Here is a 27,999-nt window from a genome sequence, read left to right on the forward strand (position 1 = left end):
TTGCCTGTGAGTCTTTCTACTCCGGGCATCCATGGTCATTTGAAACAGAAGGAACTATTTAGATCCCCTTAACCTGGCAAAGATGAAAAAGGTATGTCTTGTTAGTATCCATCTTTCCCAAGCCTTAAGAGTTTATTCCTCTGGGATGTTCAGCATTTGCTATACTTGAGAAAATTCAAAAGACAATAGAAAGCAAAACTCTGTCATTGCCTCCTTTTTCTCTCCACTTGTGTGTAAATTTCCCACACAGCTCTTGCTCAAAGAAGGCTTGACACATGTGTTTTGGCAATTAACAACAGGTAAGGGAACGTCTTTTCTCCTAATTTTTGCTGGGAGCAAACAGCAGTACTTCCCAGTCCTCTGGAAGTTCCCTAATAGTGGCAGTTACTATAGGCTGGGATTTTTCAGTTCTGGCAGTATTTCCACATTTGTCCTATTCATAGGGCTATTATGAACAAAGAAAAATTTCCCCACAACTCCAAGAAAATCATTTTGCCCCATTCCTTCCCTTGCTGATCCTTCTTTCTGAAGTACAAGCAGTGCTCTACATAATGCTGCAAACATTTGGTCCAATATGAAGAACCCTTTGTTAAAGCCACATTTCCATACCAGTGAATGCATTTCACACCAAACCAATGCATCTCAAAGACTGCTGCAGGATTCAGTAAGCCCCTTTGACAGTTTTTCACCAGGAGAGAGGAGGATGGGTATGTGAGGAGGGGATGACAACTATGGTAGAGAGAAGAGGCAGAATGGTGTGTATGCACACGCGTTTGTGTAGTTGGGTATCAGGTGCTAAATAGGCATTAGTTCTTTTTCTTCTTCTTCTTATTATTATTTTTATTATTTTACTAGCCACGTGAAACAATGGCTTATTTCTGAAAGAATACAATAAAGCTGAAAACTTTGGATCATGGCAAGGGTGGTTTTGGCCCCAGGCTACAGTGATTGCTAGGTTAACTCATTAATCCACCTCTTTCTTCTTTGTTAATAACTAATATCTGTCAATATAACGGGGGAAATATGCAAGCAAATATGGTAAGTATTCTCCGTGACAGCTGAGGACATCTGGGTGTTCCATCAAAATCTGACCTCAAACACTTGGGAGTTTGACCTGAAAACAGAAAAATGTAAAGTTTAGATTAGATGAATAATTGTATACTTGTTTCTAAAAAGTCTCAGGCTTAACAAACAATTGTTGCAAACATAGTCACATCATTGGATTCTATTTTATTTGTTTCTCACACAAGAGAAAGATGTTTTAAGCAATAGTTTTATTTTTTTAATGTTCTCTCATCACAAAAGAAAACCCAGAAACTACTTATTTATTAGCGTTCAACCTACAATGAAATCATATCTGGGGGGCAGGGGATGGGAGACTAACTTTCCCTTCCATTAAAATGAGATTAGACAGCCGCCCATCCGCCTCTGCAGGAGACCCTCCAACACTAGCAGGTAAGGCAGAGACCTTTAAGATGGCGGAAGAGTAAGACGTGGAGATCACCTTCCCCCCCACAAATACATCAGAAATACATGTACATGTGGAACAACTCCTATAGAACACCTACTGAACGCTAGCAGAAGACCTCAGACTTCCCAAAAGGCAAGAAACTCCCCACGTACCTGGGTAGGGCAAAAGAAAAAAGAAAAAACAGAGACAAAAGAATAGGGACGGGACCTGCACCAGTGGGAGGGAGCTGTGAAGGAGGAAAAGTTTCCACACACTAGGAAGCCCTTTACTGGTGGAGACGGGGGGGTGGCAGGGGGGGAAGCTTCAGAGCCACAGAGGAGAGCACAGCAACAGGGGTGCAGAGGGCAAAGCAGAGAGATTCCCACAAAGAGGATTGGTGCTGACCAGCACTCACCAGCCCAAGAGGCTTGTCTGCTCTCCTGCCGGGATGGGCGGGGGCTGGGAGCTGAGGCTCAGGCTTCGGAGGTCAGATCCCAGGGAGAGGACTGGGGTTGGCTGTGTGAACACAGCCTGAAGGGGGCTAGTGCACCACAGCCAGCCGGGAAGGAGTCCTGGAAAATGTCTGGACCTGCCAAAGAGGGAGAAGACCATTGTTTCAGGGTGCACAAGGAGAGGGGATTCAGAGCACTGCCTAAACGAGCTCCAGAGATGGGCGCGAGCCACGGCTATCAGCGCGGACCACAGAGACGGGCAAGAGACACTAAGGTTGCTGCTGCTGCCACCAAGAAGCCTGTGTGCAAGCACAGGTCACTATCTACACCTGCCCTCCCAGGAGCCTGTGCAGCACACCACTGCCAGGGTCCCGTGATCCAGGGACAACTTCCCTGGGAGAACACACGGCGAGCCTCAGGCTGGTGCAACGTCACGCCGGCCTCTGCTCCACAGGCTCGCCCCACATCCGTACCCCTCCCTCCCCCTGGCCTGAGTGAGCCAGAGCCCCTGAATCAGCGGCTCCTTTAACCCTGTCGTGTCTGGGCGGGAACAGACGCCCTCAGGCGACCTACATGCAGAGGTGGGTCCAAATCCAAAGCTGAACCCCAGGAGCTGTGTGAACAAAGAAGAGAAAGGGAAAGCTCTCCCAGAAGCCTCCGAAGCAACGGACGAAATCTCCACAATCAACTTGATGTACCCTGCCTATGGAATATCTGAATACACGATGAATCATCCCAAATTGAGGTAGTGGACTTTGGGAGCAATGACATATATATTTTTTTCCTTTTTCTCTTTTTTGGGTCTGTATGTGAATGTTTCTTTGGGTGATTTTGTCTGTGTAGCTTCACTTTTGCCATTTGTCATAGGGTTCTGTCTGTCCTTTTTTTTTTTTTTTTTTAGTATAGTTTTTAGCACTTGTGATTATTGGTGGATTTGTTTTTTGGTTTGGTTGCTCACTTCTTTCTTTTTTTCCTCTTTTTATTACTTTTTAATTTTCTTTTTAAATTTTCAATAATTATTTTTTATTCTATTAATTTTCTTTCTTTCTTTCTCTCTCTCTCTTTCTTTCTTCTTTCTTTTTCTTTCTCTCTTTCTTTCTTTCTTTCTCCCTTTTGTTCTGAGTGGTGTGGCTGACAGGGCCTTGGTGTTCTGAACGGATCTCAGGTCTGTGCTCTGAGGTGGGAGAGCCGAGTTCAGGATATTGGTCCACCAGAGACCTCCCAGCTCCATGTAATATCAAATGGCGAATGCCCTCCCAGAGATCTCCACCTCAACGCTAAGACCCAGCTCCACTCAATGACCAGCAAGCTATAGTGCTGGACAACCTATGCTAAACAAATAGCAAGAGAGGAACACAACCCCACCCATTAGCAGAGAGGCTGCCTAAAATCACAATAAGGTCACAGACACCCCAAAACACACTACCAGACATGGACCTGCCCACCAGAAAGACAAGATTCAGCCTCATCCACCAGAACACAGGCTCTAGTCCCCTCCACCAGGAAGCCTACACAACCCACTGAACCAACCTTAGCCACTGGGGACAGACACCAAAAACAATGGAAACTATGAACCTGCAGCCTGCAAAAAGGAGACCTGAAAAAGAGTCAGTTAAGCAAAATGAGAAGGCAGAGAAACATGCAGCAGATGAGGGAGCAAGGTAAAAACTGACCAGATCAAAAAAATAAAGAGGAAATAGGCAGTCTACCTGAAAAAGAATTCAGAGTAATGATAGTAAAGACGATACAAAATCTTGGAAATACAATGGAGAATATAAAAGAAACGTTAAAAAGGACCTAGAAGAACTAAAGAACAAACAAACAATGATGAAAAACATAATAAATGAAATTTAAAATTCTCTAGAAGGAATTGATAGCAGAATAACTGAGGCAGAAGAACAGATAAGTGACCTGGAAGATAAAATAGTGGGAATAACTACTGCAGAGCATAATAAAGAAAAAATAATGAAAATAATTGAGGATAGTCTCAGAGACCTCTAGGACATCACTAAATGCACCAACATTCTAACTATAGGGGTCCCAGAAGAAGAAGAGAGAAAGACAGGGAGTGAGAAAATATTTGAAGAGATTATAGTTGAAAACTACCCTAATGTGGGAAAGGAAATAATCAAGTCCAGGAAGCACAGAGAGTCCATACAGGATACATCCAAGGAGAAACATGCCAAGACACACATTAATCAAACTATCAAAAATTAAATACAAAGAAAAAATATTAAAAGCAGCAAGGGAAAAACAATAAATAACATACAAGGGAATCCCCATAAGGGTAACAGCTGAACTTTCAGCAGAAAATCTGCAAGTCAGAAGGGAGTGGCAAGACATATTAAAAGTTATGAAAGGGAGAAACCTACAACCAAGATTACTCTACCCAGCAGGGATCTCATTCAGATTCAATGGAGAAATTAAACCTTTATAGACAAGCAAAAGCTAAGAGAGTTCAGCACCACCAAACCGGCTTTACAACAAATCCTAAAGGAACTTCTCTAAGCAGGAAACAAGCAAACCCAAAACAATTAAGAAATTGGTAATAGGAACATACATATCAATAATTACCTTAAATGTAAATGGATTAAATGCTCCCACCAAGAGACTTAGACATAGGCTGAATGGATCCAGAAACAAGACCCATATATATGTTGTCTACAAGACACCCACTTCAGACCTAGAGACACATACAGACTGAAAATGAAGGGATGGAAAAAGATATTCCATGCAAATGAAAATCAAAGAAAGCTGGAGTAGCAATTCTCATATCAGACAAAATAGACTTTAAAATAAACACTATTACAAGACAAAAAGAAGGACACTACATAATGATCAAGGGATCAATCCAAGAAGAAGATAAAACAATCGTAAATATTTATGGACCTAACATAGAAGCACCACAATATGTTAAGCAATTGCTAACAGCCATAAAAGGGGAAATCGACAGTAACACAATCATAGTAGGGGACTTTAATACCGCACTTTCACCCATTGACAGATCATCCAAAATGAAATTAAATAAGAAAATACAGACTTTAAATGATACAATAAACAAGATGGACTTAAGCTATTTATAGGACATTCCATCCAAAAACAACACAATCCACTTTCTTCTCAAGTGCTCATTGAACTTTCTCTAGGATAGATCATATCTTGGGTCACAAATCAAGCCTTGGTAAATTTAAGAAAATTGAAATCATATCAAGTATCTTTTCTGACCACAACGCTATGAAACTAGATATGAATTACAGGAAAAAATCTGTAAAAAACACAAACACATGGAGGTTAAACAATAAACTACTTAATAACCAAGAGATCACTGAATCAATCAAAGGGGATATCAAAAAATACCTAGAATCAAATGACAATGAAAACACCATGACCAAAACCTATGGGATGCAGCAAAAGCAGTTCTAAGAGGGAAGTTTAGAGCATTACAATCCTACCTCAAGAAACAAGAAACATCTCAAATGAACAACCTAACCTTACACCTAAAGCAATTAGAGAATGAAGACAAAAAATTCCTCAAAGTCACCAGAAGGAAAGAAATCATGAAGATCAGATCAGAAATAAATGAAAAAGAAATGAAAGAAACAATAGCAAAGATCAATAAAACTAAAAGCTGGTTCTTTGACAAGATAAACAAAATTGATAAACCATTAGCCAGAATCATCAAGAAAAAAAGGGAGAAGTCTCAAATCAATAGAATTAGAAATGTAAAAGAGAAGTGACAACAGACACTGCAGAAATACAAAGGATCATGAGAGATTACTACAAGCAACTCTATGCCAATAAAATGGACAACCTGGTAGAAATGGACACATTCTTAGAAAAGCGCAACCTTCCAAGACTGAAGCAGGAAGAAATAGAAAATATAAACGGCCCAATCACAAGCACTTAAATTGAGACTGTCATTAAAAATCTTCCAACAAACAAAAGTCCAAGACCAGATGGCTTCACAGGCAAATTCTATCAAATATTTAGAGAAGAGCTACCACCTATCCTTCTCAAACTCTTCAAAAATATAGCAGAGTGAGGAATACTCCCAAACTCATTCTACAACACCACCATCACCTTGATACCAAAACCAGACAATGATGTTATAAAAAAAGAAAACTACGGGCCAGTAGCATTCATGAACATAGATGAGAAAATCTTCAACAAAATACTAGCAAACCGAATCCAATAGCACATTAAAATCATCATACAACATGATCAAGTGGGGTTCATCCCAGGAATGCAAGGATTCTTCAATATACACAAATCAAACAATGTGATAAACCATATTAACAAACTGAAGGAGAAAAACCATATGATCATATCAATAGATGCAGAAAAAGCTTTCAACAAAATTCAACACCCATTTATGATAAAAACCCTCCAGAAAGTAGCCATAGAGGGAACTTACCTCAACATAATAAAGGCCATATATGACAAACCCACAGCCAACATCATCCTCAGTGGTGAAACACTGAAACCATTTCCACTAAGATGAGGAACAAGACAAGGTTGCACATTCTCACCACTATTATTCAACATAGTTTTGGAAGTTTTAGCTAGAGCAATCAGAGAAGAAAAAGAAATAAAAGGAATCCAAATCAGAAAAGAAGAACTAAAACTGTCACTGTTTGCAGATGAAATGATACTATACATAGCGATACCTAAAAACTCCAGCAGAAAACTACTGGAGCTAATCAATGAATTTGGTAAAGTATCAGGATACAACATCAATGCACATGCATTCCTATACACTAAAGTTGAAAAATTTGAAAGAGAAAAAAGGAAACAATCCCGTTAACCATCGAAACAAAGAGAATAAATACCTAGGAATAAACCTACCTAAGGAGACAAAAGACCTGTATGCAGAAAACTATTAAACTGATGAAAAAAATTAAGGATGATACAAACAGATGAAGAGATATACCATGTTCTTGGATTGGAGGAATGAACATTGTGAAAAGGACTATACTACCCAAAGCAATCTACAGATTCAATGCAATCCCTATCAAACTACCAATGGCATTTTTCACAGAAGTAGAACAAAAAATTTCACAATTTGTATGGAAACACAAAAGACCCCGAATAGCCAAAGCAATCTTGGAAATGAAAAATTGAGCTGGAGGAATCAGGCTCCCTGACTTCAGACTATACTACAAAGCTACAGTAATCAAGACAGTAAGGTACTGGCACAAAAACAGAAATATAGATCAGTGGAACAGGATAGAAAGCCCAGAGATAAACCCACGCACATATGGTCACCTTATCTTTGATAAAGGAGGCAGGAATATACAGTGGAGAAAAGACAGCCTCTTCAAAAGTGGTGCTGGGAAAACTGGACAGCTACATGTAAAAGCATGAAGTTAGAACACTCCCTAACACCATACACAAAAATAAACTCAAAATGGATTAAAGACCTAAATGTAAGGCCAGACACTATCAAAGTCTTCGATAAAAACATAGGCAGAACACTCTATGACATAAAACACAGCAAGATCCTTTTTGACCCACCTCCTAGAGAAATGGAAATAAAAACAAAAATAAACAAATGGGACCTAATGAAACTTCAAAGCTTTTGCACAGCAAAGGAAACCATAAACAAGACCAAAAGACAACCCTCAGAATGGGAGAAAATATTTGCAAATGAAGCAACTGACAAAGGATTAATCTCCAAAATTTACAAGCAGCTCATGCAACTCAATAACAAAAAAACAAACAACCCAATCCAAAAATGGGCAGAAGACCTAAATAGACATTTCTCCAAAGAAGATATACAGATTGCCAACAAACACATGAAAGAATGCTCAACATCATTAATCATTAGAGAAATGCAAATCAAAACTACAATGTGGGCTTCCCTGGTGGCACAGTGGTTGAGAGTCCACCTGCCGATGCAGGGGACGCAGGTTCATGCCACGGTCTGGGAAGATCCCACATGCCGCGGAGCGGCTGGGCCCATGAGCCATGGCTGCTGAGCCTGTGCGTCCGGAGCCTGTGCTCCGCAACAGGAGAGGCCACAACAGTGAGAGGCCCATGTACTGCAAAAAAACAAAACAAAACAAAACAAAAAAAACTACAGTGTGACATCATCTCACACTGGACAGAATGGCCATCATCAAAAAATCTATGAACAAGAAATGCTGTAGCGGGCTTCCCTGGTGGCGCAGTGGTTAAGAGTCTGCCTGCCGATGCAGGCGACACAGATTCATGCCCTGGTCTGGGAAGATCCCACATGCCATGGAGCGGCTAGGCCCATGAGCCATGGCTGCTGAGCCTTCGCCGCTGGAGCCTGTGCTCCCCAACGGGAGAGGCCACAACAGTTAGAGGCCCGTGTACCGAAAAAAAAAAAAAAAAGAAATGCTGGAGAGGGTGTGGAGAAGAGGGAACTCTCTCCTACTGTTGGTGAGAATGTAAATTGATACAGCCACTATGGAGAACAGTATGGAGGTTCCTTAGAAAACTAAAAATAGAACTACCATATGACCTAGCAATCCCACTGTTAGGCATATACCCTGGGAAAACCATAATTCAAAAAGAATCATGTACCAAAATGTTCATTGCAGCTCTATTTACAATAGCCAGGACATGGAAGCAGCCAAAGTGTCCATCAACAGATGAATGGATAAAGAAGATGTGGCACATATATACAATGGAATATTACTCAGCCATAAAAAGGAACGAAACTGAGGTATTTGTAATGAGGTGGATGGACCTAGAGTCTGTCATACAGAGTGAAGTAAGTCAGAAAGAGTAAAACAAATACCGTATGCTAACACATATATATGGAATCTTAAAAAAAATTGTCATGAAGAACCTAGGAGCAAGATGGGAATAAAGATGTAGACCTACTAGAGAATGGACTTGAGGACGTGGGGAAGGGGTAGGGTAAGCTGGAACAAAGTGAGAGAGTGGTAGTATATATATGGACATATATACACTACCAAATGTAAAATAGATAGCTAGTGGGAAGCAGTCAGATAGCACAGGGAGATTAGCTCGGTGCTTTGTGACCAGCCAGAAGGGTGGGATAGGAGGGTGGAGGGAGGGAGTCGCAAGATGTAAGAGATATGGGGATACATGTATATGTATAACTGATTCACTTTGTTATAAAGTAGAAACTAACACACCATTGTAAAGCAATTATATCCCAATAAATATGTTTAAAAAAAGAATATTTGTAGGTTAGTGTCAATATCACCTACCTTTTTAGGTAAGCGTCAGGGTGGTTTTCGTGTTTGAGTTCGGTTTTATATATCCATACAATTCTAGATTTTTAAATTCATATTAATGTTCTTGATAATTAAAATGATTTGAGAAAGAGAACTTTGCATTATGTTTCTTGTCAGAGAAGGAGGTTTCATTAATATATTTAATATCACTTCTAATAAAATATACAAATCAGAAAAATAATGAGATTAAAAACAGATGATCAATACAAAGTGGTTGGTTTAATTTTTTAATCTTTCTCTTCCATTTTAATAATGATTCATGCTATTTCATCACTATATTAACCCCTAATTAAATGAAGGTAACTTTTCAGTCCATAAATTGAATAAAGCAAGAAAATAAATAATTTAATTTTCCATGGTCAGTTCTGTTACCAGATTAGAATGGATTTAAAAATATTTGTAGCAACACTTGAGTGATAATAATAATAGGAAATAAAATCTTTTCTATAGTGTTAATCATAATGGAAGCCAAACTGTATTTCACTTTTTCCATTTTTCCACATTGCTCATAGCAGCTGTGGTGGTTCTTTTAAATTTATGATAATTAAATTCTATTTAATTCATGTTAGCTAATCTTGTCGTGCATTCCATTAATGCCCTTTGGTATGGAAAGAAATGAGTCCTGTTAAACATAGAAGTCCAGCAGGGAGATAAAAATAATATTCTTATGCTCCCATTTATTTTGAGAGCCTCGATTGTGCTGGGCTGGGCTACACCAGATTACAAAAAAAGTCTTTATTTAACTGTCTTCCCTCATTTATTTATTTTTTAAAAAGCTATTATCCCCAAATATGTGGAGGTTAAAAACATACTTCTAAATCACACATGGCTCAAAGAAGCCTCAAGAGAAATCAAAAAATATTTTGAACTAAATGAAAATAAAAACACAACTTTTCAAAATTTGTGGTGTGTGGCAAAAGCAGTGCATCTTTTCTTATAAATGCATTGAATGCATTTATTGGGAAAGAATAAAAGTCTAAAATCAATAATCTAAGTTTCTACATTAGGAAAATAGTAAAAACAGCAAATTAATTTCAAAGTAAGCAGGAGAAAGGAATAATAAGAATTAGCACACAAATCAATGAAAATGAAAAGAAGAAATCAATTAAAAAATCAAGGAAATCAAAAGTTGGTTCTTTGAAATGATAAAATTGATAAGCCTCTAGACAGGCTAAGAAAAAAAGAAGACACAAATTACTAATATCAGAAATGAAAGACAGGACATTTTTCTAGATCCTATGGACATTGAAATCTTGATAAAAGAATAGTATGAACGAGTCTATGCCCACAAATTTGATAATCTTGATGAAATGGACCAAATCCCTGAAAGACACAATTTACAAAAACTCATGCAAGAAGAAATAAATAATCTTGATAGGCCTATTAAAGAAATTTAATCAATAATTAATAATCTTCCAAATCAGAAAGTACCAGGCCTACATGGATTCATTGGTGAATTTTACCAAACATTTAAGGAAGAAATTATGCCAATCCTCTACAATCTTTTTCAGAAAATTAAAGCAAAAGATTACTTCCTAACTCATTCTATGAGGCTACCATTGCCCTAATACCAAAACCAGAAAAAAATTACAAGAAAACTATAGACTAATATCTCTTATGAACATAGATGCAAAAATCCTCAATAAATATTAGCAAATCAAATCCAACCATGTATAAAAAGAATTATTCCCCATGACAAGGTGGGATTTATGCCAAGTATGCAAGATTGGTTCAACATTCAAAAATCAGTTAATGTAATCTATCACATCAACAGATTAAAAAAGAAAAATCAAATGATCATATGAATAGATGCAGGAAAAGCATTTGACGAAGTCCAACATCCATTCATGATAAAAATTCTCAGTAAACTATGAATAGAAGGTAAGTTCCTCAAACTAATAAAGAATAGAGCTAACATCATACTTAATGGTGAGAAACTAGAAGCTTTCCCACTAAGATCAGGTACAAGGCAAGGATGTCCCCCCTCACCACTCCTTTTCAACATCATATTGGAAGTTCTACTTAATGCAATAAGACGAGAAAGGGAAATGAAAGGCATACAGATTGGGAAGGAAAAATAAAACTGTCTTTGTTCACAAATGACATGATTGTCTAAAAGTAGAAAATCCTAAAGAATCAACAAAAAACTTTTGGAATGAGCGATTATATCCAGCTTGCAGGATACAAGGTTAATCTACAAAAGCCAGTCACTTTCTTGTATGCCAGCAATGAACAAGTGAAATTTGAAATTAAAAATACAATACCATTTACATTGGCACACTCAAAAATGAAATACTTAGGGATAAATTTAACAAAATATGTACAGGATCTATATGAGGAAGACTACAAAACTCTGATGAACAAAAAGGAGAACTAAATAAATGGAGGTACTTAAGTAACAGAGGGAAAGTTCATGGATATTCAGAGGAAAACATTCATGGATAGGAAAACGCAATGCTGTCAAGATGTCAGTTCTTCCCAACTTGGTCTATAGATTCAATGCAACCAAGATGTCCTTTTGTAGGTGAATGGATAAATTGTGATACATCCAGACAATGGAACATTATTCAGCACTAAAAAGAAATGAGCTTTCAAGCCATTAAAACACATGGAGGAAACTTAACTGTATGTTACTAAGTGAAATAAGCCAATCTGAAAAGGTTACATACTGTATGATTCCAACTATATGACATTCTGGAAACGGCAAAACTATGGAGACAGAAGATCAGTGGTTGCCAGGCTTTGGGGTGGGAGAGGAATGATTAGGAGAAGCACAGAGAATTTCTAGGGCAGTGAAAATATTCTGCATGATACCATAATGATGGATAGACATCATTATAGATTTGTCCATACCCATAGAATGTATACCACCACGAGTGAAACATAATGAAAACAGTGTGCTTTGGGTGATTATGATGTGTCAATGTAGGTTCATCAGTGGTAAAAAATTTACCACTCTGGTGGGGGATGTTGATAATGGGGGAGGCTATTCATGTGTGGAGGGGGCAGAGGGTATATGGGAAATCTCGGTACCTTCACTTCAGTTTTGCTGTGAACTTAAAGCTGCTCCAAAAGTACTAATTTAAAAAGATTAAAAATTTTCAAGTCGTTATGCTTATTCACTCAGTGACAGTGCTGTGTTAGGCTTCACCCATCTCCTGGCTCTCCAAGAGCTGCCAACCAACTCTCCCCCAACCACAGTCAAATTCTGGTGCATCATTCTCTCTTTCTTTCTCTGTCTCTGTCTGTCTCTGTCTGTGTCTCTCTGTGTGAACATGTTTTTGTAGTGGGAGCAGTTGTCTGCTGGCTATCAGGAATACCTTTCCTTTTTCTCTGTTGCTTAAGAAACTTGCACGTCATAAACACCACCAAATCATCTGTAAATGTTGTCAATGCCCTTGCAGTCATGCCAAGGAAGGAGGCAGCAGAATGTTGAACTCATTTTGAAGGACCAAGTTATTTCTGATGTAACCAGTAACATATTCCTCAAAATGCAATCCTCACTCATCTATAGTAGAATCACCTGGGGCTCTGTTTAAAATGGCAGAAGTGGGACTTCCCTGGTGGCGCAGTGGTTAAGAATCCACCTGCCAATGCAGGGGACACAGGTTCAAGCCCTGGTCCAGGAAGATCCCACATGCCGCGGAGCAACTAAGCCCATGAGCCACAACTACTGAATCCATGTGCCACAACTACTGAAGCCTGTGTGCCTAGATCCTGTGCCCTGCAACAAGAGAAGCCACTGCAATGAGAAACCCGTGCACCGCAAGGAAGAATAGGCCCTGCTCACAGCAACTAGAGGAAGCTCACATGCAGCAACAAAGACCCAACACAGCCAAAAATAAATAAATAAGTAAATAGATAGATAAATAAATAAATAACAAAACCCAATAAAATGGCAGAAGTACCAGCTATGGCAGAAGTGGCAGAAGTACCAGCTATGGAGCACAGGAATCTACATTTTAACCAGATCCTCTGGAAATTCTAATGCACATGAACTTTTTAATTTAATTAATTAATTAATTTTTGGCTGGGTTGGGTTATCATTGCTGCGCGTGGGCTTTCTCTAGTTGCAGCGAGTGGGGGCTACCCTTCATTGCAGTGTGTGGGCTTCTCATTGTAGTGGCTTCTCCTGTTGCGGAGCATGGGTTCTAAGTGTATGGGCTTCAGTAGTTGTGGCACACGGGCTCAGTAGTTGTGGTTCTCGGGGTCTAGAGTGCAGGCTCAGTAGTTGTGGTGTATGGGCTCAGTTGCTCCGTGACAAGTGGGATCTTCCCGTATCAGGGCTCGAACCCGTGTACCCTGCATTGGCAGGCAGATTCTTAACCACCGCACCACTAAGGAAGTCCCACATGAACTTTTAAAAATTGCTAATCTCAAAGGTTAGTATGTTGCTCATATTCAATTACCAACAGCATGTGTTGTCCTAAGAAATATATCTTTAGTATTTTAAACTTAATATGTGGTGATATTATTCCTTCAGCACTAATTATATGCTTTAGACATGGATAATAAACTAATGTGTTGAGTCTTTTAGATAAACAATGAAAAGTAGGTAAGTTAATAGTCTTTTAAACAAACTTAATACAAAATGCATTGTATCTTCCTATGGGCTGAATTGTGTCCCCCAAAATTCATATGTTGAGGCCCTCCCCTCAGTGTGATAGTATTTGGAGATAGGGCCACTGGGATGTAATTAGGATTAGGTAGGGTCGTGAAGGTGGGACCCTCATGATGGGATTAGTGCCCTTATAAGAAGAGACACCAGAGAGTTTGTTCTCTTTCTTTCTCTGCCATGTGAGGACAAGCCAGCAAGCCAAGCAAGAAGACAGCCATCTACAAGCCAGTTAGAAGGCCCTTACCAGAACCTGAGCATGCTGACACCTTGATCTTGGATTTCCAGGCTCCAGAACTGTGAGAAAATAAATTTCTGTTGTTTAAGCTACTCAATCCACGTGTTTTTTTTGTATTTTTTTTTTTTGTGGTACACGGGCCTCTCACTGTTGTGGCCTCCCCCATTGCGGAGCACAGGCTCCGGATGCACAGGCTCAACGGCCATGGCTCACGGGCCCAGCCGCTCCACGGCATGTGGGATCTTCCCGGACCGGGGCACAAACCCGTGTCCCCTGCATCGGCAGGCAGACTCTCAACCACTGCACCACCAGGGCAGCCCAATCCATGGTATTTTATTGTGACAACCTGAGCAGACTAAAACACCTCTTCAACAACAGGTTTGAGTTTCCTTGACTTCTGAGTCTCTCACTATGTTTTCCATTCCCTGAATTCCTTAACTTAAGGAGATTGTACCACACCACACACCCTAGATCATTTCCTGGTTGTCTGTGACTATTTACCATACTCTGAAGTTCTGTCCAAAAAAACCCAGATTTATTATATTTTATTTCATCCATTCATCTTGTTATTCACTAATTTTTAAACAATTTATTGAAGACTTGCTATGGACTTGGCCCCATGTTAAGTGGTAGTAAACAGAGGTGAATCAAATTTATGTGCTTCCTGCCTTTATGGAGCTCTCAGTCTCATTGGGAGATAGTAAATTAGTAAACAGACATGTAATCGTAAATCATGAAGTAGGAAAAAGGAAGCCAGGAAGGCCTCACTGAGACACTGATGTTTTAGCTGATTTCTGAAGGATGGGGATGAATCATCTATGCAAATAGCCAATGGGAAGCACAACAGCTGGAAGGACAAGTACATAAAAATTTCTGAAGGGAAAAAGACCTTAAACTGGAAGACAGTGTGGTGGAACACTGTCATGTGCTACCTAGATCCTCCTTCATTGAAGTACTTATTGTCCCAGCTGCTGGGAGTGCTAAGGGCAAACAACTTTCAGTGTCAGTGTCTTCAGGTGCCATGCCACTAAGGTCACATCTTTTCCAAGATGGGCTACATCCAGTTATCAATGCATGTAGGGAGTATAAGGCTTGGCCATCTCATTTCAAAAGGGTACAACCCAGAAAGACCATTTCTAGCCCCAGGGCTCCATGTAGGATCAGTCTAGTCTGTCACATGCAGCTCAATTTCTCCACATGCCCACTCCCCTTTCTTCCTTTCCTTTCATAGGGGTTGGTCTCAAAGGAGCTCCATAATAAACAGCTTGCACACTAAACTTCATCTCAGAGTCTGCTTCCTGAGGAATTCAAACTACAATAACCACCGTGGCCAGACCAGAGTGACTTAAGGTGAATCAAGAACAAATTTAAGGGTCAGACGATGCCAAATTGGGGTACGTGTTTGATTTTATTCTTAGTGTACTGGAGAGTTTTGAAAGTTCTAAAATAAAGGCATACCAAAATGCCTCATTCCAATCATTAAAAAACATCAGAAAAACCTACATCAGGAGACATTTGACAAAATAACTGATTAATACTCTTCAAAAGTGTCAAGGTCATGAAAGTTAAGGAAAAAGTGAAGAACTTTTATAGATGGAGGAGATGAAGCAGAAACAACGACTAAATGCAATGTGATCCTGGAAATAGGATCCTGGAAGAGAAAAATGACAGTGGGGAAACCACTGAAGTTAGAATAAAGCATGTAATTTAGTTAATAGTATTGTACTTGAGTGAATTTCCTGAGTTTAGTAAGTGTACTATGGTTATATAAGATACTAATATTAGGGAAACTTGAATGAGGGGTATAAGGGAATACTCTTGCACTATTTCTGCAACTTTTCTATAAGCTGAAAATTAGTTTAAATTAAAAAAATTAAAACAAATATTATTGAGGCTGCTGTGTGGAGAATGGGCTGTAGAGCTAAAGTGAAAAAAGGTAGACGTATCATAATAGTACTGATGACTGCAGTGGATTTGACTCTAGCAGTTAGTGGAGGGGGATTTAAGGGGAAAAAAAGAAGTCAACCATATCAACCACACCTCACCTTTTCTACTGCAGACTTCTTGTCAGAAGAAGGCTTAAACTGGGAGAGAAATACAGTTTAATGTTAAATCAAGTTTGGAGTTTTGACTCAGACTAGACTAGACAATCTGATTTCTGAATGGAGACTATCATATAAAGTATACTGAGGTCTGTTCAGTCATGGTCAAGAGGCTTGGGCTGCTGGAAGTTTTCATGCCTAGGAAGTATAGACAAGACCATTAAAGGAACTACCTAAAATTTTTAATAGAATGTGTTATATATATAAAGAAGTGTATGTAATGTACATATATACTTAAAAGATAATTACAAAATAAACTTGTGTTTACACAGTACCTATCTTAAGAGTTAACCTTGGTTCTTAAACCTTGGTGTCTATCAGAATTCTCTGGAGATCCAATAGAGAACATAGAGGCCCAAGCCCCTGGAAATAAGATAGAACTCAGGTTTTTTGTTTTGTTTTGTTTTGTTTTACCAAATTCCCCACGTGGTTCTGACACAGATCAAAGTTTGAGAATTGCTGAACTGGAACATTACTTATACTTTTGAAAGTTTCTGTATACCTCTCCCCAGTCATACCCCATTCCTTCTTCCAGAATCAACTATTGTCTTCAATTTTGTTAATCATTCCCTTATTGTTCTTTATAGTTTTTCATTTACACCCATTTAGGTATCCCTAAAAAAATATTTTGCTTAGTTTTCAAGCTTTATATGATTAGAAACACAGTATATGTTTTCTTTTCTGTAACTTGCTTTTTATTAGTCACATTACTTTCTTGAGATTCATCCATATTGATGCATATAGCTATCATACATTTGTGGCCATTGGTGGATAGTATTCCATTTTATGAAGTCACCATTAATTATCTACCTTCTTTGTGTTGAATATTTAAGTTGTCTTAAGTAACTACATATTGAGAACTTCCCTGGTTGCTTGGGAAATGTTAGGACCTGATGAAAGGTAACATCTCTGCCTTCCATTGCTCCCCTGCTGTCTTCGCCTCATCTGCAATTTTGGCTTCCTGCCCTCACTAAGGAGTAACAAGGAGCCACTTCCACTCAGGGATCAATGGAAGTTCAATGGAAAACCTGGACTATCACCCTTACCCAGAATAATGAGGTGATACTCTTTCACCCATTGGAATGGTATCAGAAAATAAATGTTTATTTTCATCTGAGAACTTCTCACTGATACTTGATTATGTATTTATCTGTTTTATCTGTCCCCAACACTAAAATGTAAGCTCTATGAAGGTAAGAACTCTATATTTTTCATTGCTAAATTTTTAGATCTTACAACTTGCCTGGCAGAAAGTAACCCTCAATCCATACTGAATGAATGAATGCATGAATGAATGAGACAGTATTATTTTTTATTGGGTGTTCATAAGTCATTCATTATGCATTAAATATTATTTAAAAGTTCTTTAGATGCAAGCGTAAGTTTTGCAAGTTATAGAACTGGCTGGATTTGGTACAATACAAACAGGAAACAGCTTTATTCTACTTTATTCTTTATTCTACTGACCAGTGGCTCCTTTAAGGAAGGAATGGAGAAAAGAGAGCTTGGAGTTATTGTTGTTTGTGTTTCTCTTGACTGTTGAATGCCCTCTTATCTTGGTAGGCATCCAAACCCTAAGTCTTTCATGAGGTGCATTGCTGGAAGCTACTTCACTGTACCTTCCTTCAGATATGGGTAATAAGCTTTCTGACAGACTTCTCTTATAATACGCCCTCATCTCCTGCTTCCAGAGAACTCCCCACAATCTCTATTCTTGTGGGACCCTTTCACCCCAGCAGGAGCCTTTTTGGGTAGGGTCCTTTCAAAGATCCCCTTCATGATAAGGACTTGACCTTGCTCACTATAAGATGGTAGTTGGCTTGATCTAGTGCTGACCCTTCTCTCCATGCCATGCCATCATGAGCTACTCTACCAGCATAATTACTCATGTGCATCCCAATCTCCAGGGGAGGCATGTATGGTGTATCAGTTATCTATTATTGCATGCAAACTTAGTAGATTAAAACAACTACCACTTTCATAGATGGAAACTAAACTTTTGGTGGTGAGATGCTGCAGCATATACAGACGTTGAAATATAATGTACACATGAAACCTATATAAAGTTATAAAACAATGTTACCTCAATTAAATAAAAACACTTTATTTGCTCAAAATTATGTGGGTGAGCAATTTGGGATGGGCTCAGATGGGTGGTTTTTCTGCTGTTGTGGCCTGTGGTAACGCATACAGCTGCAGTCAGCCGGTGGCTTGACTGGGCTGGATGGTCTAAGATGACCTTACTCACATATATTTGGCAGTTGGTGTTGGGAGTTGGCTGGGTCACATATCTCCAAGTGATCATTCATCCTCCGGCAGACTATCCCAGCCTTCTTTACATGGTGAAGCATTCCAAGAAGGAAAGCTCCAAATACAGCACAGGTACTTTCTAAACCTCTGCTTGTGTCACGCTTGCTGATTTCCCATGACTGAAAACAAGTCACATGATCAAGCCCAGAGCTAATGTTGAAGGAGTCTACAAAAAGGCATGGGCTGGAGCCCATTACTGTAAGAACATGGAATTTACCTAAAATCAGTGGTGTTTGGAGCTGCAAGATGATTGTACACATCTCTTCACAACGTCAGTTGTGACATCACATCAGTGATTTCAGGCTTGTAGCTTGAAATTGGCCATGATGGAAATATTTACACCACAGAAATCAGCAAGTGCTACAAATCAGGGCTTCCCCCACCCTCACTCCCTTTCTGGAGAACAGGTTGTTAAACATTTACTAGCACCCCACTGCCTAAAAAATTTGAGAAACAGCATTAGGCATGTTTTTAGGAAGCAGTCCCTCACCAAATACTTTTCTTGAGACTCCAGAATTGACTGAGCAAAAGAAAACCCCTATCCTTCCCCACAGGAGGAGGGGAAAATGCCACGTCTCTCTTCTTCTCTGTAAATTCCTTTCAAAGATCACACTAGCAACTATCTAGCCTTCTCATATATATTCTGGAGATTGGTGATAGGGTGGATAATTGAAGGACCAGTTGGTCTACATCTTAGCAAATCTTGAGGGGCTGTGCTTAGTGGCGGACTTGTCCTCTGTTTTGAACAAAATCATTCCATATCTTCTTATGCATCTTGTTACAGAAATTTTCCTGAGCTACATACATATATAAGACTTACATCTGTATAAATAATCCATACTGAAGGACATGCAGTCCTTTCAACCTAGAGATCCTAAATCTTATCCTTGATACATGCCAGAGCATCAGAGAGTCATAAATCTACACGTTGGCACTATGTCATTGGCCTATACAGATGCATACATTATTAAAACAAAGAGTTTAGCATTCTATTTCCTCTCAGAACATGTTGAAGAATATTGCTTACTGCTTCACCTTGAGCCTCTTGCATGGTTATCCACAGGAAATGATGCCCCTGGTGCTCAATGCTACTTGCTTCTGCTGAGCGCTGGGAAGGTTTTATCTCACAAACACTGTAAGACTTGTAACAGATCATTTTTCAGTTTGTTCTGGTTATTAAAAAGCACAGAAATACTTTCCCTCCTCTAGCAGTTATTCAGGGAACAATTATTTGCATTTCCTATGTCAACTGATCCTCCAGACTTATGCTCTTTTCCTTTCCTACTTTTCCCCCCTTAACCTCAATTTCTTCCTTTATTTTATTTCTTAATCTTGTTTTATTGCCCATAGCTTTATAAATGGCAACGATTTTTTTTCTTGGAAAAGAGGATGTAAATAAATAAGTCATAAAAGAGCCTTTATTAAGTGTTATATTTACTAAGACTCTTCTCGGACGTGGTCCATGGATCATCAGCACGAGCATCACCTGGGAGCAGGTTAGAAATGCAGAATCTCAGGCCTCTCTCCAGATCTACTGAATTAGAATCTACATTTAACACGATCCCCAGGTGATTCATGTGCACATTAAAGTTTGAGAAGTGCTGTGCTAGTGCACTTCCTCTATTTGGTACCTTGGAATCCTCAAGATTAGACTGCAGCATCTTCACATCTCTGGGTGCATGTTTCATACCCATGAATTTCTGAATTTCTTCATTTTCAGGGTTCTCTATCCTCTAAGAGTAAGGATTCTGCCAAGTCCTTAGGACCACATTCTTAAGAGTTCCGAACAAAATGCTGAGAATGTTCTACAGTCTGTTGGGTAAGTGGCACAAGTCGCTTTGCTACCAAGAGTGTGCTGCTCTGGCCATAAAACTTTTTTCTTAATACCTTTCAAGTAGACTGTCCCTCAAACCACAGACTTAATAACAGAGGACAAGAGAAATTACAAAGCACAGACACAGAGCAAATGATTAATTTTAAAATGGGAAGCAGTGAGGTTGAATGATGCTGTTCCGGATAAGAGAGACTTGTAAAATAGAAAGTTGGCACAGTAGGAATTTGATGAGAATTGACATTAAATTCACTCCTGAATCCCCACTCCATAAATTACAATTTCTATGTGATGTATCAGAATGATATGATGCTGTTTTTAAAGAAAAGTGGTGAAAAAAAAAAGAAAAGTGGTGGAAATACTAATCCTATGACTTTCTTAAGATCCAACTTTGGGGGTTAGGAGACAAGAGTGAATCCCTTATCACCAATCACCACTGGTTTCATGATTTCTAAGGTCATTCTACCTTTAAAAATGCAGGCTCAACATCAATTTCAATGTTAGCTTTCTTTGAATCCCTACAGTCTCTGTTCTTGTCTTATGCCGGCACATTGCTTCTTCTCATCTTTGGAACCACATTAAATACCTGTAGAATGGAAGAATGAATAAAATCCTCCTACCCTCTTATAGGTTTTAGGCAGAGAGCTCTAGTATACCCACCTGCTGTGAAGCACACTTCTGGCCAAATCACTGGAGGAATGATCCTGGGACTCAGAATTTTGTCCCTGTGAGCAGCATCTTGGCGTACTGAAGTTGAAGGAGTCATACATTCATAAAGCCAACAAATTACCCCAGAATATAAAATTAAAAGCTGATCTCAGCTTCCAGGTTTAAATTTACCTCTTTTTCCTTGCATTCCATAAATATTTATTGAGCATCTATTATGTACCAGGTACTGCATTAAGTGCTGAGGACAAAGATAGTCTCTGGCCAAATATTTAGAATCTCAACTACTATTTTATTTTAAGAGATTCCTTATAATGGAAAACAAAAGACCAAATTACATTTTCTGGGAGTGAATGAATTTTTGAATGAAGCCCTTCATTCCAAATTAGGATTCAGCTTTTCCCTAGTGCTTTGAGGAAGAGTCTGAAGCTTAAGGAAAAGGTCTTTGTCACCATGATGACATGCTCAGTTAGCAGGCCACCCATGCCTGCCCAACTAGATGGAAGCATAACAGTGAGAACAACATCTAGAGTAAGAGAACAATATTAGAAACATGTGGCAAAAGAATATTACATGCAAATAGTATTGATTTTAGCAACCCATTACACACGGGAAGTCCTATCCTAAAGTTCTAGTTTAAGAAGCCTGAAATACAAACCTGTTTTATTGACCTAAACCACAGTTAGTAGAGGTAGTGTCACAGAGCCCTGTATTATGAGTCAATGTGCAGGTGGAAAGTGAATTGTGAAACCAATTATGTGCCTCATCCTTTGAGAAGAAACTACATACGTAGGGAGCCGGGGGCTGACCTGAGGACAATTCACTGAAGATTTCCACTTGAGGCCAAAGGGGGCCTAAAGAAGAATGGATTAGAGAGGTAGAACCATGCAGGACTGCAGGGATTCAAAATCAAATCATGGGAGTTGTGGTATAGTGCAAGCAGTCAGAGCAGTAACATGGGGCCTAAGGATGAGGATCTAGGATGATGATCAGAAGTAGCTGTTGGGGTCGTGGCTGGCTGCTACGATATGCAGGGGTCAGGAATTATAGGGTCAGCAACATAATTAGATTGGATGCTTATTGGGAAATGTGATCCTGCTATGGATGAATTGTGCCCCCCACAAATTCATGTGTTGCTGTTCGTTAACCCCCAATATGACTGTATTTAGAATAAGGAAGGAATTAAAGTTAAATGAGTTCACAAGGGTGAGGCTCTGATCTGATAGGATTAGTGTCCTTACAAGAAGAGACACCAGAGAGCTCAGACTCTCTCAGCCATGTGAGGACACAGCAAGATGGCAGCCATCTGCAAGTCAGGAAGAGAACCTCATTGGGAACTGAGTTTAATCTTAGCCCTCCCAGCCTCCAGAACCAAGAGAAATAAGTGACTGTTGTTTAAACCACCCAGTCTGTCACATTTTGTCATAGCAGCCCAAGCTGACTAATACAGACCCTATTACAAACACAATAAAAATGCCTATTTATAAGCAACAGTAATGTAAATAATGTGGTAGTAGAGGAAGATCAGATACTGATCAATGGAATAGAATGGAAAATCCAGAAATAGATAAGATGGCAGATAACAAAAAGGAAGCATTCAAAATATTGCAGTTCAGATAAGTGGCGGCAATTCAGGAAAAGAATAACTTAGAAGAATTTCACAGAATTCACCAAAATAAATTATAAATATATTAACAAGTTAAGACATAAAGTTGAATATTTTTAGGTATCTGGAGTAGAGATAACTTTAAAAACTTTAAAGCATTAGGAGAAAGCACAAAAGAAAACATAGATTCAACCATATAAGCATCATTTTGACAAACAAAATTAAACAGCAAGCTACATACCGAGGAGAATGTTTCAGGTAATAATTTTCAGGGATATTAGCTTTAAAACAAAAAAGTGGAAATTGGCCAAAACACAAAACATGAAGATATCAATAGAAGTTGGGAAAAAGACAGAACATTGACACAAAAATTAACTATTTTAGTAAATACATATAAGATGAAATGTTTAACCTTGATTACAATTGAAGATATGCAGATAAAGATCAAATAAAATGTCTACACAAAAACCTGCACACTGATGTTTATAGGAGCCTCATTCATAATTGCCAAAACTTGGAAGCAACCAAGATGTCCTTCAGCAGGTGAATGGGTAAACAAACTGTGGTGCATACAGGCAATGGGATATTACTCAGTGCTAAAAAGAAATGAGCTATCAAGCCATGAAAAGACACGTAGGAATCTTAAATGTATATTAGTAAGTGAAAGAAGCCAGCCTGAACAGACTACATACAGTATGATTGCAACCATATGACATTCTGGAAAAGGCAAAGCTATGGAGACAGTAAGAAGCTCAGTGGTTTTCAGGGATTGAGAAGGGTGTGGGATGAACAGACAGAGCACAGAGGACTTTTAGGGTAGTGGAACTACTCTGTATGATACTCTAATGGTGGATAGATGTCATTATACATTTGTCCAAACCCTTAGAATGTACAACACTAAGAGAGGACCCTAATGTAAACGATGGACTCTGGGTGATAATGATGTCTCAATATAGGTTTATCAATTGTAACAAATATAGCAATCTATGAGGGATGTTGATAATGGGTGAGGCTATGCATGTGTGGGGGCAGAGGGTACATGGAAAAATGTTCTCTTCATTTTGCTGTGAACATACAACTGCTCTAAAAAAATAAAGACTTTAAGTTAAAAAAAAGTCGAATAGGAGATACCATAGGAAACTAAATGATATGATGTTTTATCTACTAAATGAGCCCCAAAGCACTAGGATTGAAATAATCAAGTAATGAATGAGTGCTGAGGAGAATGTGGTAGTTCTGGCACACACTTGATGTGGAAAGGTCATCATTTGATTACAGTACTTTGAGAAAGCAATTTGACAAGAAAGGTCAATTGCCATAAAAGTGCTCATATCTCATAGGATTTTGTCTTAAGGAAACAATCCAAAAAGAAGGTAAATGCTCTACAGGTAAAGATATTTTTTATACAAGTTGCCTAATGCTGAAAAATAGGGAAAAATATAGCTATTTAATTGTAGAGGCACACAAAGAAATTATGGTATGGCCACTTGATTGAATATCTCTGGCACTAAGAATTATAATACTGAAATTTTAACATCTACATAGTAAGATATTTAGAAGGTGAGTAAAACCCCCCAATGGCACATATGCTTTTATTGCAACTATGTAAAAACGTGTAACTATGAACAAAGAGTGGAAGGCAGTACACAGAATTGGAAAGCATTATTGTCATCGGATTGTAAGATTTTTAGATGCTCCCCCCCGCATCATTTTGCCAAATCTTCTGCAATGCTTTTATATTGTCTTTAAGTAAAAAGGAGAAAATATGACACAATCTGCCTTATCGATATAATATGGTTAAGTATTCTAGTCTATAAGAAAAAGAAACCGTCAGGAAATGAAGAATAAAAAAATCGTTACAGTAAGGAATTCTTGTTGACAAAAATAACCAAGGGGAACATGAATACTTAGATGCCACAGAATATGTGTGAAAATGTATTGGAATGTATAGGTCTAGAATTTGTATTCAGGGAACAAAATGGTACTGACATTATTCCTTTCTAAAAAAAAAAATTGCTTTACTGTTTTCTTATTTTTTTCCTCTGAGTTTGGAATAAGCTAAACTCTGGATGAAATGAAATAGTGCAATGCCTAGCACATAGTAGGCAGTCAATAAATATCAATTTTCTTCCTTCCTATGAAACATAAGGTAACTCTGAAATAAAAGTAGCTCTATAGCCTTAAAGAAACAGTAGTTCAGGAATCAAAGCCAACCTCAGCTCACATTCCCTATTAAACTCTTTTAGTTTTAATATTTCAAAAAGAAAAAAAAAGGAACAAACTCTAATCATTGAACTGGTTTTCCTGAACTTCAGTTTTAAGAGAAAGAGATATATTACAATTTTTAAGAGACTATCAGGTATTTTAGTAATGATCCTGAGAGATTGCACGTTCAATCCAATATTACACCTTCTCTCCACTGGGTACATCATCTAAGAACCAGCGTAATTTAGTGTTACTATTTTATTTCTCTTAGTGGAAATAGTGGGGATTCAACCTATCTGGAATTTTTAATAGACATTACAGGAAACCTGGGGCTTTCTGGGCAATCATTATGAATTTTAAGGGGACAGAAATAATCCATATTTCTGGGAAACACTCACTTATGTAGAATGGACTCTTCTTAATGAGGTGGCTGCAAAGGCCTGATGCTGCTGGCTCAAGTGAGAAGGGCTGTAGCTTCCTGGCACCCATGGCCTCCTTTAATCAGGAGAATGGTCCTGCCGGCCGCCTTACTCGTTCTTCCCTCCCTCCCTCTCCATTTGGGGACTAACCTCTCTGTGTGTAGACACTGTATACACCACAGCCTGGCATATGCACTAGACTCCTCTCTGCTCCGGGGACCAATCAACCCAAGCTGGGGTGTAGCTTCTTACCTGGTCTTAGCATTTATTATTCTGCATCTAAAACACCATACATTCGTTTTACACAATTAAATTACTTGTGATTTTTAATGACAAAAACTAGAGACATTTAGATTTTGCGAACCATGTGTCATTAAAGGATCAATTTGGTTATTTGGGACTGGACCATTTTGTCTTCTAATCACCCTGAATCCTATACCAGGGTTAGTATTTGAACACAGAGAGCGGCGCTTCCATCTGGTCTGCTCTCAAATGTTGCACATACTGAAAAGGTGGATTTTGGGGGTAACTTTTTTTTTGCTAACTTTTTACTTTAATTTCAAATTGCAAAAATAGTGTAACGATCTCTCCTACATCATTTACTCAGATTCACTAATTGTTCATGTTTTGCTCACCTGTCTTATTTGTTCACCTCTCTTATTTTTTCCCTCTTTCTGTGTGCATGTGCATAATTTTTTGAACTAAATACTCTCAAATGAAGGTAAATTGGCAACATCAAGTCCCTTTACCAAATACTTTAGTGTACATTTCCTAAGGTCAAGGACATTCTCTTAATTAACCACAGTACAACAATCAAAATCAGGAAATTCAACATTGATACAATGCTGTTATTTAATCCACACTTCAAATTCACAATTGCTTCAATAATGACCTTTATAGCTATTTTGTTTTTTCCTAATCCGGTAGTCAATTCAGGATCATGCACTGCATTTGATTGCCATGCCTTTCCCATCTCCTTCAATCGGAACATCTCCTTAACATTTGTTGTTGTTGTTGTTGCTGTTGTTGTTTATCACCACACAGAGCACAGGCCAGTTATTTTGTAGACTGATCCTCAATTTGGGTTTGTCTGATTTTTCCTCATGATTGGCTTCAGGTCAGAATTTTTGGCAGCAATGCTATTTATTTATTTATTTATTTTTAACAGCTTTATTGGAGTATAATTGCTTTACAATGGTGTGTTAGTTTCTGCTTTTTAACAGCAATACTATTTAAATAACGTTGTACCCTTTCTAGTATCTCATATATATCAGGAGCATGTAACAATGTTTGCCTTAATTTTGGTCGTGTTGAACTTTCATCATTTGGTGAAGCTGGTATCCTCCAGGTTTGTCAACTGTAAAGTCACTATTTTTCCCATTGGAATAAGTATGTAATTTATGGAGAGATGCTTTGAAACTATGTAAATGGTTTGTTCCTCATCAAAGTTTCAAGAAATTGGGATATTTAAGTGGCCATTACATGGAAGAAAACTAAATGTCCATCGACAGAGGAATGGATAAAGATGTGGTCCATATATACAATGGAATATTACTCAGCCATAAAAAAGAATGAAATAATGCCATTTGCAGCAACATGGATGGACCTAGAGATTATCCTACTAAGTGAAGTAAGTCAGACAGAAAAAGGCAAATATCCTATGATATCACTCATATGTGAAATCTAATTTCTAAAAATGATACAAATGAACTTATTTACAAAACAGAAATAAAATCACAGACTTCTAAAACAAACTTATGGTTACCAAAGGGGAAACGTGGTGGGGAGGGAAAGACTAGGAGCTTGGGATTAACATACACACACTACTATATATAAAATAGATAACCAGAAAGGACCTACTATAAGCACAGGAAATTCTACTCAGTATTCTATAATAGCCTATATGGGTAAAGAATCTGAAAAAGAATGAACACATGTATATGTATAACTGAATCACTTTGCTGTATACCTGAAACTAACACAACATTGTAAATCAACTATACTCCAATAAAATTTTTTTAAAAAGTGGTCATTCAAAATTGGGGCCCAATTTTGAAAAGTAAGGATGACTACTTCTATACTCCCTCTATAACTTCATAACTCCTCATACTTTGCTTCACTCTTCCCTTTTCCCTTCCTGCATCCAACCTCTCAACCTATACCCTCAACTCTTTTCCTTCCATTCACTACCTCTAACTTTTTTGTATGAACCATCAGTCTTGCCTCCCACTCCCAACATCTAGCACATGTCAGGCACAGTGCTTTGTACATACTTAGTGCCCATTTTTTACTGTAAAAACTGTAAGCACAGAGAGGAGTTGAGAGAATGATTCAATGAATATCCATATACCCTTCCTCCAGACTCAATAAATGCAAATATTTCACCATATTTGTTTCATCTCTTTCTTTTGTTTGCCATTATGACACTTCAACCCTAAATTCTGCACACATCTCCTTAGAATGACAATCTTCTAAGTTATCACACCTAAGAAAATTAATAATTTTAACATATCTTTTAGTGTTCAGCCCATATTTATAGTTGTTTTAAAAATATATCTACAAATTCTTTGATCCTGCTTGTTTTAAGAGGCAGAGCTTAATTACCCTCCCCATAAGTGTGAGCTGGACTTAGTGACTCATTTCTAATGAATAGAATAAAGCAAAAGTGACTGCATGTAACTTCAGACACTAAGTCTTTCTGTGCTCATTTTCTTTCTTAGATCACTCTCTCTTATATCATTCATTCTGGGGCAAGTTAGCTTCCATGCTGTGGGGACACTCAAGCAGCTTATAAAAAGGCTCACCTGTTGAGGAACTGAGGCTTGCAGCCAAGAGCCATGGGAGTAAACTGAGAAGCAGATCTTCCACTCCTG

General features: G+C 38.4%; 1 long non-coding RNA gene across 1 annotated transcript; it reads right to left on the bottom strand.

Moving 5' to 3' along the window:
- Nucleotides 1–1,049: 1,049 nt before the first annotated feature.
- Nucleotides 1,050–27,953, bottom strand: LOC132418719 (uncharacterized). Its single transcript, XR_009518032.1, has 3 exons — nucleotides 27,931–27,953; nucleotides 1,866–2,039; nucleotides 1,050–1,114 (listed from the first exon to the last, which is right to left on the bottom strand). It is a non-coding gene; the product is annotated as an uncharacterized lncRNA (long non-coding RNA).
- Nucleotides 27,954–27,999: the final 46 nt, after the last annotated feature.

Source organism: Delphinus delphis, chromosome X (genome assembly GCF_949987515.2).
Source record: "Delphinus delphis chromosome X, mDelDel1.2, whole genome shotgun sequence".
NCBI lineage: Eukaryota > Metazoa > Chordata > Mammalia > Artiodactyla > Delphinidae > Delphinus > Delphinus delphis.